The sequence below is a fragment of the Electrophorus electricus genome, chromosome 2, assembly GCF_041902795.1.
Source record: "Electrophorus electricus isolate QZ-2024a chromosome 2, ASM4190279v1, whole genome shotgun sequence".
In the NCBI taxonomy this organism is placed as follows: domain Eukaryota; kingdom Metazoa; phylum Chordata; class Actinopteri; order Gymnotiformes; family Gymnotidae; genus Electrophorus; species Electrophorus electricus.
In genome coordinates, this window is record NC_137498.1 from 4,514,889 (window position 1) to 4,533,141 (window position 18,253).

The following is an 18,253-nucleotide window of genomic DNA, read 5'->3' on the forward strand; positions in this document are numbered from 1 at the left end:
AATAGTACAAAATACATTTATTCTGTAAAGTGTAGTTTAATAATCAAAACAGCACAACTCTGACTGCTGGGTCTATTCTAATGTGAAATTGGGATAAAGGATGATGTTTTAAACACAGACTAAAACTAGGACTTAAATTCAAACTGGACCTGCCATTGAGAACACACTGTAGCCTACAGTGTGTTCTCAATGGCAGGTCCAGTTTGAATTTAATTTAGTACAAAACAGGTTTAGTATGAGGAGGACTGGTATGGTTACTGATAATTTAGGTAATATTGTGTACTGTGAGGAGAGATGTCAGTACTTCACTGAGAAAAGGGACTGCTCATGTACTACCCAAACCATGTCCATGTTCAAAGGGTGATTAATAGAGTTGATCAAAATTCAAATAGGTTCTTATTGTGAGTAATGCAGGTTTTTGTTGTTTGTTTTTGACTCATTCTGTAAATCCAGAACTTCATATTACTCACAAAAAATCTTAAAGAACTTTTCTGCATAAGCAATGGTCCACAACAAATTATTGTGATGTGGAAACTGAAAAAGCAAACAAAAAGCAGGTCCTCTCACTATCTAGAAATTCTTGAATGTGGGTGTGTTTGCATGCTTATAGACTCTGGAGACATAAAGCAGACAGCATTCTGTAGTGACAGTGCATAATGGTTCAAAGTATATTTACCACTAAAACAAATTTGATACAATGAATAAAATATTAAGTACACAGGACATCATAAGATAGTGCAAACATAAAATATATCAAGCCATGAAAAAGTAATGCAAATATTTCTATGTACGCAAGCTTTGAGGTGATTAACTCTATAAACTGCATTTTAAAACTATAAACTTAGAAGAGTTTGAGAATAAGAGTGAGGGGATAATATGTCTGCTTTTTTCTCTCCTTTACATCAGACTTCACCCCCTTTGCTTTGTAATGAGCATGTGTGTCTCCTATATGGTTTCATAGATGCAGCATCATGGTCAGTGTGGGTTGTGGGATACATCACAAAGGAAGAAACAACCAGAGTCCTCACAGGTCAAAGGACATGATGGCACTGTGTGTGGTTTTGTATGTCTCTGTAAAGCTGGTGATGTGAACTTGAAAAGAAACATAAGAGCTCTGGCCAAGTTCATTTGTTCCCAGTTCCTCTCTGCTGGGTGGACATTAGGGTCTGGAGTACTGAAGAAATGCTGTGAGTGTTCTGGAGTCAGTGTGTGTCCACAGTGGTAGTGGAGATCTGGGTGTAGAGTTGTCAGTGTGTGCTGGGAAGTCAGTGGTGTTTCCATAGAGACAAGGATGCTCAGTTTGTGTTTTCTCTTTACTGTACTTCCTCTCACTAAAGGTGAGTGTGAAATTCTCTCTTAATGCTGAGTGACATGAAACTGTACATATATGTGATAATCTAAAAATGTTATTAAAGTGAGTTGAATCATTCAAGATTTATTTGGCCAAATTAGAATCATAACCTGGCTGGTCTTAGAATGAAAAATATGATTAAAAGGTCTAGAATGCAAACAGATTATATCTTTGCATGAAGTAAAGTTTATTAATCAAAAAGTCAAAAGATGTTATTTCAGAAAATGAAAAGGCAGGTTGGGGAAAATGAAGGGAAAAAAGAAATACAAAATAAATTGGTAAAAAGAGCTGGGAAAAGTTAAAGAGTAGGGCTAATTTTGTTGGAGCGCTTGGCACAGGACAAGGTGCTTTTTATAGCCTGCCATGCTCGTCTGAAGAAGATGCGTACTCTCTTCAACTTCTTGCATTCTGAGCCTTTATATTTGAAATAAAAGTAGAATTTTTAAACTGGTGTCCATGGAGTGGATGTATGTAAACTCAGATTATTGATGTGGTGCTTTGATGCTACTCACCAGCTGGGGTGTTCTCCACTTTGATGTTCTCTTACATCTACAGATGTTTATTTTTCCCAAAAATCAATACAAATGCAATTACGTAATAAAGTACAGGCACATATACCCCATAATGCACCACGCCCCCTAGCGGGCACGCGGGCGTCCCCAGACGGGCATACTTAAATAAATTACTTGATAAAATCGAATATTCTTAAAGTACAGTACATTTATCAACATAACATTTCTTAGGACTAATAGAAGTACCTGCTTACCGATTTTCAGCCGTCTACATGCATCCGTTCGCCAGAAATCCCATGCTGAATACACCGTGTTTTTCGGCTAAATTTACACAAACACATGCCTGCCCTTTTAAGTTGCCTTTTACAACATTCTTCCGATATAAGAGAACTTCAATTACCATCAAATAAACACCGTGACATGTTTAAAAAAGTATATAGAATGCTAATACAGCTCTTTATTAGCTTGCTCACTTCTTAGAGCAAAAACACACGTTCGGTTCCTTCATAACCTAACACAAAATACGCAAACCTTTAGTTACATCAAACTGCACGTTACTATCCTAAAACTGTTCCTGAATAGAGCATTGTACCCTCCTTTCTTAGAATCCGTGTTTGTTATTCGTCCATCGAATAAATATTCTCTTTGATTGCTTTGCTTTTCTACCTATGGCAAGATTCCGTATTGCGTTGCTGTTCATGGTTGGCCTATCAAAAGAGCTTATAGTAATGGACCGTTGAAACCAAAGTGATTGAAACCACTTTCAGCAAATAGTATTCCGTCAGAAGAAAACATCGACACCTCATTTGCCTTGAATACTACACTACAGAGGTGGGGCGGGCCATGCGTAATCACAATATAAGGTCCTGTTGCGCACTAACGTCTTCCATTTTGGAAACGTATCGCATACGCAAGTCATTCCATTTTGGCTAGTTCGCTTTGTTTTTGTAACACGTTCCGCTTTTGGTAAAAATGTGTCATTTTTATCACAGTAATGGAGAGGAAAAGGCGATTTACAGTTTCTGATGTCCATGAGGAGCTATTTAGATTTAGCGAGGTGAGAGCGATGACGGTTCCACGGCTGCTAGCATGGATTCTGTTCAGCAAGACGCTTTTGAGCTTGGAATCGACGCCGTGCTCGATGTACCGTAAGTATAAAATTCATATAGCATGCGTGATTCTTTATTGTAAAAGTTCAGTGTTGATTACGTAATATTTAAATGTCCACTCAATTTGCTCCCATGTTGACTGAAACTCTAGTACTTGTTGTTGTATTGTTTATCGCACTGATTGTGTAAGTCGTAACTCTATCTGGATAAGCGCGTCTGCTACATGCCCTAAATGTAAAGGTAAATTATTGTTTGAGATGGCGCCTATGTATTTTGCACTAGGCATTAGCATTAGCATTGATCATCATTCTAGTTCATTGGTATCTTGGTTATGATTGTAAAGCGTCCTTGATCATGCAAAGGCACTATAGTGATGTAAATGTATGTAGTCAATGTAATAATTTTCTTATTTAGTATGGCAATTTGTATTTATTTTCATCTTCATGTCTTGCAGTGAAGAAAATTCACCCTGCCCTCCCCCATCTGAGAGATTTCACACCTCTTCTGGCCCACCCCCAGAGCCATCAGCTTCTACCCCCTGCCAATCTGTGGACACCCCTCACACCTCAGGACTGCATAGTCACAGAGGCTCCAGGAGGACACATTGGAGACGCCAGATGAGACCAAGTAGAAAATACAGTGTAGCTCTTGAATTCTTTATTGTATCTGCCTCAAACTTTGCATGTTTTTGGACAAGACCCTGGTGAATCAGGAAATGTAGAGGTTGAATGAAAATAAATCTCCAGCATCAATAGAAACACTTATAAGCCTCCAAAATCAAAGGCGTTTCTTGTTTTTCGACATTTTCTTCTCTATTAGATGAGGTCAAATGGACCCTAAATGATGGAGAAATAAGTCTGGATGTGAATGGATGTCTAACTTGGATGCCCAAGTTTCTACTTCAATTTGAATCCTCAATGATCATGGTGCTGTGTGTACAATTTCAGATATCTGGTGTTAAAGTGAACAAGTACAAATAGCTCAAAATGGCTGGTCTACAAAGTGAACAAACATCATGTCCTACTGTGTGTTCTTAATGGAAAGCTAGATTTATGCAAGAAAGTACATCTGCACCTTCTACATGGGTGCTGTGGTCCAAAGAGCAAATCTCTCCCGTTGATTCTGTGATCATAAAGTGTTCAGCAGTTCTGCTCCGGATGGTATGAACCTCCTTACAGTCCTCCTGTTTCTTGGGTGAGAAATAGTGATGAATTGTAAAGGAAATGAATCATCCATTGACCCCACCTGGGCAGTGGAAACTCCACTAATGGACAGCATATTTTGGACTACCATCTGTACAAGTCAGGAAAGTGTGAAGGCTAAATAAATAAAACTGGATACAGTCTATATAAATCATTATAATTATAGTATAAAATGATCTAAACACTTACACTTTCTCCCAGATTGGCCGAGTAATGCTGCTTAAACCCAGCAATGGTAGCAGGGTCTCTATGACTCTTGTGTCTTCTGGTAATGATATTAATTAATAATGAAGTTGTCCCTTGGCATCTAGAAAGGGCAGAAGAAAGCTCTATTGTATTGAACGATAATAAAGCTGTTTCATTTCTTTTAAAAAGTCATAACAGTTTGCATGTGTTTTTGGACAACAAAAAAAAAAACTTTAATTTTTAAGAATTAAAGCTTTATTCCTAAGAAGTAATTGAATTTGAAATGAAAATTAGGCTTTGATTACAACGCAATTTTCTACAAAACAAGACATTTTATATTCTGCATTTGTGCGCAAGATTACTTTTGTACCCCAGTTTGATATCTCTATATGGAAATGAGCAATCAACGCCTGTAAACTTTGTTTTATATACAGTTATGTAACAGAACAAATGGCCACCCGTAGCTCAATTTCTTCTACAAATGTTAATAAATGTGAATCAAAGTTTGCCTGTTGTCTGACAGTGCATAATGGCCACACTCGTGGTCTTGCAGAGGCTTTTCTAAAACAAGCGCAGAAGTCACTTTCCTTTGTCTCAGTCAACGTATTTCATCTAATGGAGTTCAGTTACGCGAATATTTTCAGCTACGCCCCATTTAGTTAGTTCATTCTCTATTCACTTATTCCGCACTTTAAAATAGTTGTGCGGTCCGTGAAATTAAACAGCTGTGACGGCCCGAGTGCCGCAGGTCCCACAAACTCCCTAGACGTAGACAGACGTTTATTAGACAAACACGAATAACGAACACAGTGGCGCTCACACCAAAAAGGCAAGATGAACATGAGCAACGTTGAACACACAATCATAAAGTGTACCACGTACGTGAACATTAGCGAGAACACAGATCGACAGGGATACACACACAGACATTAGGAGAATAACCCGGTGCAGGTGTGTGTGACTTCATAGTCGTGGTTTCACACAAGACCATGAACTCCCACTGCAGGCGGCGGGCCGTACCACGTGACTAGTGGGGAGCGGAGCTCACTATTAGCCCACTAATTAGTTCTCCGTTCAGTCAAAAGTTCTCCATCATTAAAATGTATGTTCTCATTTTAAATTCGCATATTGGCTACTTGTTTATAATACGATTCCCTTATCAAATATTTAGTATCTAATTTGGGAAAAAAAAAACTGCCTTTGTAGATAAAACTAAATTCTACTTACGTTTTGTTTTCGTTTCTCAGTACCTCTTATGCGTGAAGAATTGTTTGTAGTCTTTGTTGATGTTTTGTCTAAAATGATCGTCATCGGCAAATCCACTCAATAAACTGATCTGGGGTCAGAAATAGAATGACACACATTATGACATAATGGAGCGCTAAATTCTGTTCAGTGGCTGGTTAGAACAATGACAGAAGTGCAGCTGAAATGACATTATAGTCTCATATTATAAATCACATTTTAAAATCATTTCCCCCTCTTTATGCTATCATTTTGTTATCAGGCTCAGATTAAAAAATCTAAATAAAGTAAATATAACCTATACATGTAAACTATATATTAATTAATTAGTAATCATTCTACATAGGTACAATTCACTCACTCTGTATTCGTTATAATCCAAAGTCATTCGAACACTCATTAAGGATCAAAATGCAACGTAAACAACAACAATAATAAATTCTTAAGAAATTATACAATTTTAACTGAAAATTAGGTTAATTGATCATAATACAATGTTCAACAAAACAAGCCTTATCTTTACTCGGGTTTTTCAGTACCAAGGCTACGCAGTTAGGCAAACACTTTCTTGCATAATATATGCTTATATTATGAAATTGAGCAACTAGACAAACAGAATTAAATGCTCCGTTCATTACTGCTTCAAATGGTTTATTATTTTTTAAAAGTGCAGGATTGTAGCCCCAAAATATATCCTATATGAAGTGACCTGCATTAAGAAATTAATTGTTGATGTCACTTACTATTATTATTGGTAGTAGTATTAGTAGTATTTTGTGGGGAATCATCTTATGTTGTTGATTGGAGAATACCATTAAATAAATTAATCTTACCATCAGTAGTAGTTGGTGAAATTAATAACTTATAACTATTTGGAGATGTCATTGTTGTAGTAGGTTTAGTTGAAGCTGTTGGACTTGATGTGTCAGTGTCCACTGAAGTAAGAGTTACAGGTTTATATGGAGCCTCTGCAAGAATAGAAAAGTGTGGTCAGTTATAAGTATGAACTCTGTTTCTGTACTCTCACTGGAGATCACTTCCCATGTGTTTCTGTTTGTGTTGTATTTATACCAGGTGAAGCTCTCAGGTCTGGTGTGTATATCAGTGCAGGAACAGGGCAGCAGCCTGAGTGCTGCAGCTGATATGCATGAGATTTAACTGCACCACAATAATACATTGATTTCAAGATTTGGTTTTATGACTGATGGCAGTCTAAACAGCAAATCGTAATTGTTCAAATTCTACCTTATATGTTCAGATAACATGGAGTGCCTCTTATACGTTATCAGAAATATATGACATGTCGTCTCTAACTGGACTCCTACTAGATGTTTTCAGTGTTTCTTATAAAGTAGCTACTGAGTAGATATTTGATGATCTACAGATGTAGAGAGAAAGTCACACTCACCATCAGCAGCAAGGAGCAGATAAACACACACCTGCATTCTTACTGAGTTACACACACACTACACACAGCTAAAGGAGGACTGCTGATACACACCGTACACAGTCTTCAATACAGTCTACTGAATGTTCTGACAACTACAGTTACAGTGGAGATGAAGTGTATTCAAATGAAGCTTTGACAAACTTCTATCCCCAACACACACAACAAATATAGGGAGGCAGTAGGGTTTTATAAGTTTTTAAAAGTCATTTGGTGTGTCCTCTTTCTTCCTTAACAGTCTCACATTATAAGTGAGAATGTCATCATTCTTACTTAAGTTGGTTCGGTCCGTTGTCACAGAGATGTGGTGGCCTAGTGGGACGGACCCAAAATGACTCCCTAAGTGCTGTTAGTTCAGTCCAGCACATCTGCCCCTTTGTACATGCATCATTTATGAACGTATTTAAACCCATCTGTCACTGGAGTGGTTGTCGGTCTTTGTTCGTGCTCAGGTTGGTGTTAATGGTCGTTTAATAAATGCATGTCTTCGTCAAGAGACGTCTGCGCTTCCTGCGCCTTGCCTTGCGGCACTTGGGCCGTCACAACAAACAAAATATTTGTATTTTCTTATACCTGCATGCGGGGGGTGGCATAACGTGAATAAGTGAATAAATCATATAAAAGCAGACATTGTGTTCACTTTGTTTTCAGTAGGCTACACCAAAAGTGAGGAGGAGGCCTTCAGTATTTTGAGGAGTTCCCTTCAGTATTCTGGGAAGAGTCTCATATATAGTCAGGGCCATTGGACCTGGACTTCACCGTCTCTCACACCAATCTTATTCCCACTTCCTAAAAAAGAGAGAAGCCTGCAGCCAAGGGATCAGTTAAGATGAGGCAAAAAGCAAAAGTAAAAATAATGTATATGTAACATGCTGCAACCGTCCCTGATCTGGGCGCAGACCGTCCCCAAGGACTTCTTCTATTCAATAAATAAGTGGATGTCATGTGTAATCATTTAGCATTTTTTCTTCACAAACGCAAATATTTATTGTATAAACTGAAAAATCTTTAGGATTTAGCATTGTTGTGAATCACTAAACTAATATTTCGTTGTATAACTACTGTTTCTGAGAACTGCTTCACATCTGTGTTGCATGGAGTCGACCAACTTCTGGCCGCTGTAAACAGGTATTCCAGCCCAGGATGCTTTGACAACCTTCCACAGTTCCTCTCCATTTCTTGGTTTCGCCTCAGAAACAGAATTTTTGATGTCCCCCTCAAGTTTTCTATCGGATTAAGGTCCAGGGATTGGGCTTGCCACTCTGTAACTTTAATTTTGTTGGTCTGGAACCAAGATGCTGCTCGCTTACTGGTGTGTTTGGGGTCATTGTCTTGTTGAAACATCCATTTCAAGGGCATTTCCTCTAGCATAAGGCAACATGACCTCTTCAAGTATTTTGATATATGCAAACTGATCCATGATCCTTGGTATGCGATAAATAGGCCCGACACCATAATAAGAGAAACATCCCCATATCATGATGCCTGCACCACAATGCTTCACTGTCTTCAGAGTGTACTGGGGCTTGAATTCAGTGTTTGGGGGTCATCTGACAAACTGTCTGCGGCTCTTGGATCCAAAAAGAACAATCTTACTTTCATCAGTCCACAAAACATTTCTTCATTTCTCTTTAGGCCAGTCCATGTGTTATTTGGCAAATTGTAACCTCTTCAGCACATGTCTTTTTTTTAACAGTGGGACTTTGCGGGGGCTTCTTGCTGATAGATTAGCTTCACACAGGCGTCTTCTAATTGTCACAGTACTCACAGGTAACTTCAGATCGTCTTTGATCACCCTGGAGTCTTTGCCATTCTGGCTATTCTTCAATCCATTCAAATGGTAGTCTTCCATTTTCTTCCACATGTCTCTGGTTTTGTTTTCTATTTTAAAGCATTGGGGATCATTTTAGCTGAGCAGCCTAACATTTTCTGCACTTCTTTATATGTTTTCCCCTCTCCAATCAAAGTTTTAATCAAAGTACACTGTTCTACTGAACAATGTCTGGAACGACCCATTTTCCTCAGATTTTCAGAGAGAAATGCATGTACAACATGTGTTGGCTTCATCTGTAAATAAAGGCCACCTGAGTGACATCTGTTTTTTCACAGAAGGAATGACCTCACTAATTGAACTCCACACTGTTATTATTTTGAACACACCTGTTTCAATTAATTATTCAATTACACAAACTCAGGAGCATGCATATAATGAATGTTGGGTCTGATGGTTTTCTATGACTCTGCTACACCTACTGGTAAATTATTTACCATGTAGTAATATAATTTCTACCAAAAACAGTGATTGATCTGATTAGTCATGTTGGACTGCTATTATTTTGAACACAATGATATATATATATATATATATATATATATATATATATATATATATATATATATATATATATATATATATATATATATATATATATATATAGATAGATAGATAGATAGATAGATAGATATATATATATATATATATATAGATATATATATATATATATAGATATATATATATATATATATATATATATATATATATATAGATAGATAGATAGATAGATAGATAGATAGATAGATAGATAGATAGATATATAGATATAGATATAGATATTATTCCAAGTGTTGCTTGTTGACATTTATTTTGAATTTGTCTTATTTTCTCTTAAGTTGCAGTGTACTCATTTATAGTTTTATTAAAACTCCTCAGGAACTGCAGTGTCTCATTTATAGCTTTACAATGTAATATAACTGATTTGAATTTAACCTAAATAAAAATTAATTGAAAAGTTGTTCATCTATACAGTGCAGGCTATACAACTCTAGGTAGGAGGCTAGGCAGGATGCATGAACGAGCCGACAAAAGTTACGTTTATTAACACCAGACAAAAGACAATGTAGCACATAGGCTAATACATGGTCAATCACCGACAACATCCACTACTAAACAGGAAAGTTATATACAGGCACAGTAACGACACAAAACAAGAAGCAGGTGTGAAACACGGGGAGGGCATGGCTATATGAATGAACACACACGCACACACACACACACATCTGGGAGGAGGGGCCGTACTGTGAAAATTTACACATCATTTATTATTTCATAAAAGCCAAATGCACTACTACTAAATAAATTACATGCAAAAAAGATAACAATTCACAGAAGTATTCAAATTACCTTTCAGCAGATTAACCCCTAATGAGGCATTTACAGTGATGAAACAAATAAAATACTTGCCATTTACTGGCTACCATACATGTTTTTGTATGTTTGTTTTTTGTCCATTTGCTTGATTGCATTTGTGTGTGTGTGTGTGTGTGTGTGTGTGTGTGTGTGTGTGTGTGCATGTGTGCTTAAATTGAATTTAATTTGATGCTGGCATATTCTGTATAATCTGCATTATCCATTGGAGTGGATGCTAGTTTGGTTTTCTGACTGTGTACTACAGTGGAGTAAGTGACATCATCCTGTAGGAATAACACATTAACAATTGTTACATAACACACGTTTACAAAACACACATTCAGTATGATACACACCTGTTCTTGTGCTGTTTTGCATTTTGCTTTTGGATTTACAGTTGCGTATAGGACACACAAATCTTCCTGCAGAAACACAGAAATGGAAAATTAGCAAACTTGTGTAAACACTAAAACACACTTCACAAAAAGACTGTATATAGGAGTCTATACATGCACACAATTGCACAATTGAAGTGCACCAATTACCTTTATGCACCTATGACCATCATGCAAAAGGCAACAACAATATCCTATATGTGGTGTGAAATCACTGGTACATGTCCAGAACATGTCTCCGTTTTCATATGAATGCAGTGATAAGAGCTGTGCTCCATAAGGGCACAGGTGAAGTGAAACACAGGTAGAATTTAGTGGTCAATCATCCTTGTTCAAAGAAGGACAATATAACCAGCCTTAATACCTACAGGTCAGAAGCTTTAACATCAGTAGTCATGAAATGCTTGGAGAAGCTGGTTCTGTCTTACGTCAAGTCTATCACTCCCACTTCTTTGGACTGATATAGTTTTACAGAGCAATCTGCACTATGCACAGTCACAATCAACACTATGTCTGTACTCATCTGGACCTTCTAGGATCCTATGACAGAGTCATGTATCTAGACTTCAGCTCTGCTTTCAACACAACTAAAAGTGGAACCCTGTGTCTGTCAGGGCATTTTCATCTACCTGTCAGATAGAAAGTAGCTTGTGTGCCTGGAACCTTATCTGTCAGAGCCCCTATCCATCAGCACTGGGGTTCCTCAAGGCTGGACACTCTCAGCCCTCCTCTTCTCTTGCTACACCAACAAGTGCATCTCCAGCTATCATCAAGCAAATGACCCTAACAGGACTCGTTAGCAACACTGACGAAACTGCTAGTGGAGTCAAGTGGCTCGTCTGGCTTTGTGGTGCACTGAAAACAACTTGGAGGTCAACATGCAAAAAGCAGTAGAGATGGATGATACATTTCTGAAATAAGACAACTGTCCATCTCCCTTTGTAACTCAGTACAGTAAGTGATGTGGAGTCTGAGCTTCCTACACACCACCATCTCCACTGATTTCAAACTGGAGATCACAACAGCCATCATCAAAAACATTCATCAAGAGCTGCTTTGTATCAGAAACTCACCATGGACCCCACACAACTAGGGAACTCCACACACTATCTGTATAAAACCCTCTGCCCAAGTATTTGGTACTGCTTCAACAAAACCTAAACTTAACCTGTTAATACAAAGTAGCACTCACTTGAACAGGTGAACAAAGCACAGCAGAACAATCCTGTAAAAACACACACACACACACACCATGGAAGATTTGACCTTGAAGGACATGTGCCAGTAATGATGTGGAGGTTGTTTTTCTTATGTTAGAGTGGATGGTATGTGAGCATTCACCTGTGTCTCCTGCTCTCTCTTCTCTTCTGTTTGCCCCTTTCTTAGCCTCGTTTGTCCAGTGTGACAGTGTGATCCACAACTTGTATGCGTGCATGCGTGCGTGCATGTGTGTGTGAGTGTGTGTGTATGTGTATGTGTACATTTGTATCTCCAGCACAAGACCCCCACGAGACCCAGCAGCAGGAGGAGGACAGCTCCCACAGCAGTAGTCATGAGAATATATAATAAATCACCAGCAGGGTTTTGGACATCTGAAGGCAAATGTTATACAAATGTTATGTGTATTTGTGTGTGCGTTAGTGTTTGTGTTTTTACACAGCATGCATTTTAATTGCTTTTTAAGATATTAGGAGACCATGTTGATATGCAGTAAATGCATGTTACCGTCAGTCAGAGTCTTTGCACTGTCAGTAGTGGAAGCATCAGCTGGAGCCTTTGCACTTGTTTTGCCATCAAATCTTGATGTAAATTCTGTTGTTGAGATTCCTGGAGAGGAACATGTGTTTGTTAGCATAAGATGGTGTACTGCTTTAGTACTACTTGTGTTTGCAAGTTTGGCTACAGTACTGACCCATTATAAATGTGTATAGGAACATTCAGGGTGGTTTACATTCGTGACACTAGTAGACATGTGACTGCACCTGAGTGGGGGGGCAGGTGAACAAGCTCATCAGCGCATGTTTAAAAGTTTATTTAAAAACTAATTTTTATAATGAAGTGTTGACTTTCCAAGTAATGGTGTTATATTATAGAGTTAGCACTAATGCAATGGAATTATCCCTCTTGAGCATTGTGATACGGCCACAAAACAAATCAAATTATGTCAAAATAAAATTCCTAATGAAGTATTAGAAGTATTTAAAATATATATTTTAAATCTGTTTTGTATGTTGACCAAAAAGCTGTCAATGTGGGTGTATAGCCTGTAATTAGACTTTTGTGGTTGGGAAATACAGTTTCGCACTGTCACTTTATTGACTGTCATAGTCAGGACACATGAAGAAAAATGCCATTTTCAGGTAAAACATGTCTTTGGACAATTGGGAATACATCTAATATTGGGTGAGATGAGTCAAAAACAGATCACTTCTGTCATTTTGGATAAAGCCTTTAGTCAAACTAGTGTGACTGAAAAATAGTTTGATGCTGGTACTTCCTTAGGACACATGATTTTGGACTTATGAAAGTTAATAAAAAATACAATTTTGAGGTAAAACATATGTATTTGGACAACTGGGAGCACATCTAGTACAAGATGCTAAGTCAAAAACAGTGGATTTCTGTCATTTTGTGAAGTATTGTGAAGTAATACATTTTACATCAAATTTTTATTTTTCATAAATGTTGACATGTGCTCACTATGATATCAAAATGCCACTGCAAAACAGTATTTCCCCAACCACAGTAGTTTGAGGTTTCAGTTCACACAGTTCCTACTTACTGTTTGTGGATGGTCATAGTTAGGACACATAACTCTTTAAGAAAAATGTCATTATGAGGTAAAATAGATAAAATAGTTATTTGGACAACGGAACACATCTAGTACTAAGCAATGAATCAAAAACAGGACATTTCTGTCACTTTGGGTGTATAAGATGTAGTGTGGCTGGGAAACAATTTTACACTGGCAGTTTATTGATACTGTCATGGTCCAACTATACACTTTAGAAATAACATGAAAGACAAAATGAGGGTCAGTGACATTATGGATTGTTTCCAGAAGATTAAGTCATGATTTAAATCCCAGTCAAGTATTTTTAAAGTACAAGACAACTTTAACCACAAATACACCCCTATAAAAATGGATGAAATGTATATTTACCCTGGACTTGTTTTAGCTGTCCTTTTGCAAACAAACATCTACCAAGTGTCACGTCGACCGAACTCCAAGCACACTACAACACCCAACATGCCATTCGTCGCAAGGTCAAGGACTCATCCAATCATACACATTCATTCAGATCCTCATCACCAGAATATTGACAGCAGCTGTTTTCTACTTCCCACCTGTATATAAACCTCTTTAGACCTCACCAGCATTCCGAGGTATTGCCACTAGTTTCGACTGTGCATACCGAGCGTTATTTCCTTGATTGCTTTCCCATGTTTCGTTTGTGCTTTTTGCTCTCCAGACTACTGATTTTTTCCTACCCCGTTTGTATAGTTTGCTTGGTTTGTTATTGCTCTTTGGTTGTTGGACTCGGACTGTTTACCTGTATGATTTGGATTACCCCAGCCTTGGCTTTCCTTGTTTTGACCCTGGCCTGTTCACCCATCACAAAGTTGGAACAAAATAAATCTCTCTCTACATCTGCGAGCATCTGGCTTTACCTGTCCCACACACCAAGCCACATCAGTGAGAAAACACTACCCAAGTGACCTGTAGCATTCATACTATGTCCAGTATATCAGCCTTTGATGGTCTAAGAGTGCTCTTTAGGTGTAACAGGTGCTACAGGTACAATGTAACACTAGTTTGCTAAAGTTCAGTTTATTTATGAGATTATCAATGCACTAAGCATATGGATCTAAGTTACTTACCTTTAAAAGTGAGTTTGATGTATAGTTGTTCATATTCCTTATGCATACAATCGCAATCTCCCTCATCTTCATCCGTCAGGTGTGATATGAGTAGAGAGAGATTTCCTGGAGCGTGAGCAGTACCTAGCTGATCTCTGTTTCTGTGCTGTTTACTCTCACTGGAGATCACATCCCATGTTTTTCTTTTTGGGTGGTATTTCTTCCAGGTGAAACTCTCAGGTTTGGCAAGCAAGTCTATGCAGCTGCAGGGTAGCAGTACTGAGTCTCCTGTATGTGCAGTGATGTGTTTTGTCTCCCTGTTGTGTTCCAATACGCAACCTGTAAAAACACACCCCACTGTCAGACTCCACCACATTTGCTTGTTAGATTAATAAATATTTATTTTAATATTATATGATTTTTAGCATTGTTCTAATGACATTCACTATCCTTATAACAATGATAGTTATAACTGAGCAATTTGGTTGCTCCATTTAGGTAACAATTTGAGCTTTGTTTGTTAATGCAGTTCACTTCATATAGGATACTGTAAGGGTTGGTACCAGGCCAAGGCGTCAAGTCAACCACACCACTAATCAGGTTTAACACCCAACAGCTGGGTTAGACCTAATAAAAGCCCCGTGACCCAGTCATTCAGAGCTGGGTGTTTGCTAAATATTTGAGCCAAGCTCCTAGCTGGTAACTTCCTGCTACACCTCACTTCTTATCTGTGAGGGTGTTTGTGTTTTTACACCTTCCCTCTCGAATCTGTCTCTCTCCCAAGGCTTCCCTTAGCCATTCAAGTTGTTCCCTGTTTTCTGGTCTTGTTTGGGAAATTTTAGTTTGGTTTTCCTCAGTGCATCGGGGTTGCCATTTCTTCCTGTTACGTCCTTTGTTCTCCCCTTTTCCATGCTCGGCATGGTGTTTAGTTTTTTTCCTTTTGTTTTACCTGATCCAAGATCTAACTGTTTTGGACAAGGGTGCACCCTTGTTAGAGTGTGGTTGCTCACCCAGTAGGCTATTAGTATCATCACTTAGATGACCTGGGTTCAAGCCTGCATTACATATATGTTCTTGAACTGTTTTACAGATAATCTTTCCTACAAAGGGCCATACTGATAGATACTTTGTTTCCCAGCATTCATACGTGACTCTACACTGGATCCTACTTTTCAAAGCCCTATTAATATGATCAGTTAATTATTCATGTTGTGTTTATGACCTGATTATATATAATCTTGCATTCAGAATGTGATTGTGTTTATTTTTGATGGGGTGTGATGTTTGGTTGTTAGATTGTAGATTGTGTTGTGGTGGTTTTTCATGGTGCTTTTATTACCTAGTTTGATTTTTTTTTTTTTCAAACTACCTTTCAGGAATTTCTGCTAAGCTTACTGTGGCCTGCACAGTGTTGTATTACCAAAGCTTGAGGAGCTGAAGACAGACCTGGTAGCTGTTAAAGAAACACACCACCTAATGGTGGCAGGTTATGGTGGGGCTCATGAAGACATTGAAGACCCATATGAGGATGTCACCACAGATGCTTCAACAGATGATGAATTCTAGACTCCATCCTGTCCACTGCATTTACCACATTAATTTCAAATCTGTATGCCTATATAATACATGTAATGACGTTTTTATCCTTGTCTCTTTGTAGCTAGGTTGTTTGGTTGGGTGTTCTTTATAGGCTATAAGAAAATTAAAAAATGTATGCTAACCTTATTTCTTTTCAGCAGTAATTAACCTTTGTGAAGATGTGATCAAAACGTTGTGTTATAAAGCACATATTGGAATAACCCCTGTAAAAACCATGTGCAGGTTATTTTGGGGCTACAATCCTGCACTTTTAAAAAATATATTTTTAAAAAATAATAAACCATTTGAATCAGTAATGAACGGAGCATTTAATTCTGTTTGTCTAGTTGTTCAATTTCATAATATAAGCATATATTATGCAAGAAAGTGTTTGCATAACGGCGTAGCCTTGGTACTGAAACACCAGAGTAAAGATAAGCCGTTTTGTTGAACATTGTACTGTGATCAATAAGCCTAATTTTCAGTTAAAATTGTATAATTTCTTAAGAATTTATTATTATAGTTGTTGTTTAGGTTGCATTTTGATCCTTAATGAGTGTTCAAATGACTTTGGATTATAGCGAATACAGAGTGAGTGAATTGTACCTATGTGGAATGATTACTAATTAATTAATATATAGTTTACATGTATAGGTTATATTTACTTTATTTATTTAGATTTTTTAATCTGAGCCTGATAACAAAATTATAGCATAAAGAGGGGGAAATTATTTTAAAATGTGATAGTGTGATTTCTGATATGAGACTATAATGTCATTTCAGCTGCACTTTTTTCATTGTTCTAAACAACCACTGAACAGAATTTAGCGCTCGATTATGTCATAATTTGTGTCATTCTATTTCCGACCCCAGATCAGTGTACTGAGCGGATTTGCCGATGACGATCATTTTAGACAAAACATCAACAGAGACTACACACAATTCTTCACGCATAAGAGGTACTGAGAAACGAAAACAAAACGTAAGTAGCATTTAGTTTTATCTACAAAGGCAGATACTAAATATTTGATAACGGCCCGCCGCCTGCAGTGGGAGTTCATGATCTTGTGTGAAACCACAACTATGTAGTCACACACACCTGCACCGGGTTATTCTCTTAATGTCTGTGTGTGTTTAAACCCCGGTTGGTGTGTGCATCCTTGTCGGTCTGTGTTCTCGCTAATGTTCACGTACGTGGTGCACTTTATGTTTGTAAGCTGTGTTCAACGTTGCTCATGTTCATCTTGCCTGTTTCGTGTGAGCGCCACTGTGTTCGTTATTCGTGTTCGTCTAATGAACATCTGTCTATGTCAAGGGAGTTTGTGGGACCTGCGGCACTCGGGCCGTCTCAGCTGTTTAATTTAACGGACCGCACAAATATTTTAAAATGCGGCATAAGTGAGCAGAGAATGAACTAACTAAAAGGAAATGTTGTTAAATAAAAGGGGAAGTAGCTAAAAGTATTCGCGTAACTGAACTCCATTAGATGAAATGCGTTGACTGAGACAAGGGAAAGTGACTTCTGCGCTTGTTTTAGAAAAGCCTCTGTAAGACCACGAGTGTGGCCATTATGCACTGTCGGACAACAGGCAAACTTTGATTCACATTTTTAACATTTGTAGAAGAAATTGAGCTAAGGTTGGCCATTTGTTCTGTTATATAACTATATTAAACAATAAAATCTATAGGCTTTGATTTCTCATTTCCATAGAGTTATGAAACTAGGCTACAAAATTAATCCTGTGCACAAATGCATGTAAAATAAGCCTTGTTTTATAGAAAATTGTGTTGTAATCAAAGCCTAATTTTCAGTTCAAATTCAATTACCTCTTAGAAATAAGTCTTTAATTTTCAAAAATGTATTTTTTTTAGTTGTCCAAAAACATACAAATGTTGACTTTTTAAAAGAAATAAAACGGCTTTATTATCGTTCAATACAATAGAACTTTCTTCTGTCCTTTCTAGATGCCAAGGGACAACTTCATTATTAATTAATATCATTACCAGAAGACACAAGAGTCATAGAGACCCTGCTACCATTGCTGGGTTTAAGCAGCATTACTCGGCCAATCTGGGAGAAAGTGTAAGCGTCTACATCATTTTTTACTATAATTTTAATAAAAATTTATATACACTGTATCCACAGTTTTATTTATTTAGCCTTCACACTTTCCTGACTT

General features: G+C 37.6%; 2 long non-coding RNA genes across 2 annotated transcripts; one reads left to right on the plus strand and one right to left on the minus strand.

Moving 5' to 3' along the window:
• Positions 1 to 1,514: 1,514 nt before the first annotated feature.
• Positions 1,515 to 2,285, minus strand: LOC145646949 (uncharacterized). Its single transcript, XR_014116250.1, has 3 exons — positions 2,118 to 2,285; positions 1,864 to 1,900; positions 1,515 to 1,765 (listed from the first exon to the last, which is right to left on the minus strand). It is a non-coding gene; the product is annotated as an uncharacterized LOC145646949 (long non-coding RNA).
• A 466-nt stretch (positions 2,286 to 2,751) lies between these two features.
• Positions 2,752 to 4,867, plus strand: LOC145646938 (uncharacterized). The gene is made up of 2 exons (XR_014116247.1): positions 2,752 to 3,011; positions 3,427 to 4,867. It is a non-coding gene; the product is annotated as an uncharacterized LOC145646938 (long non-coding RNA).
• Positions 4,868 to 18,253: the final 13,386 nt, after the last annotated feature.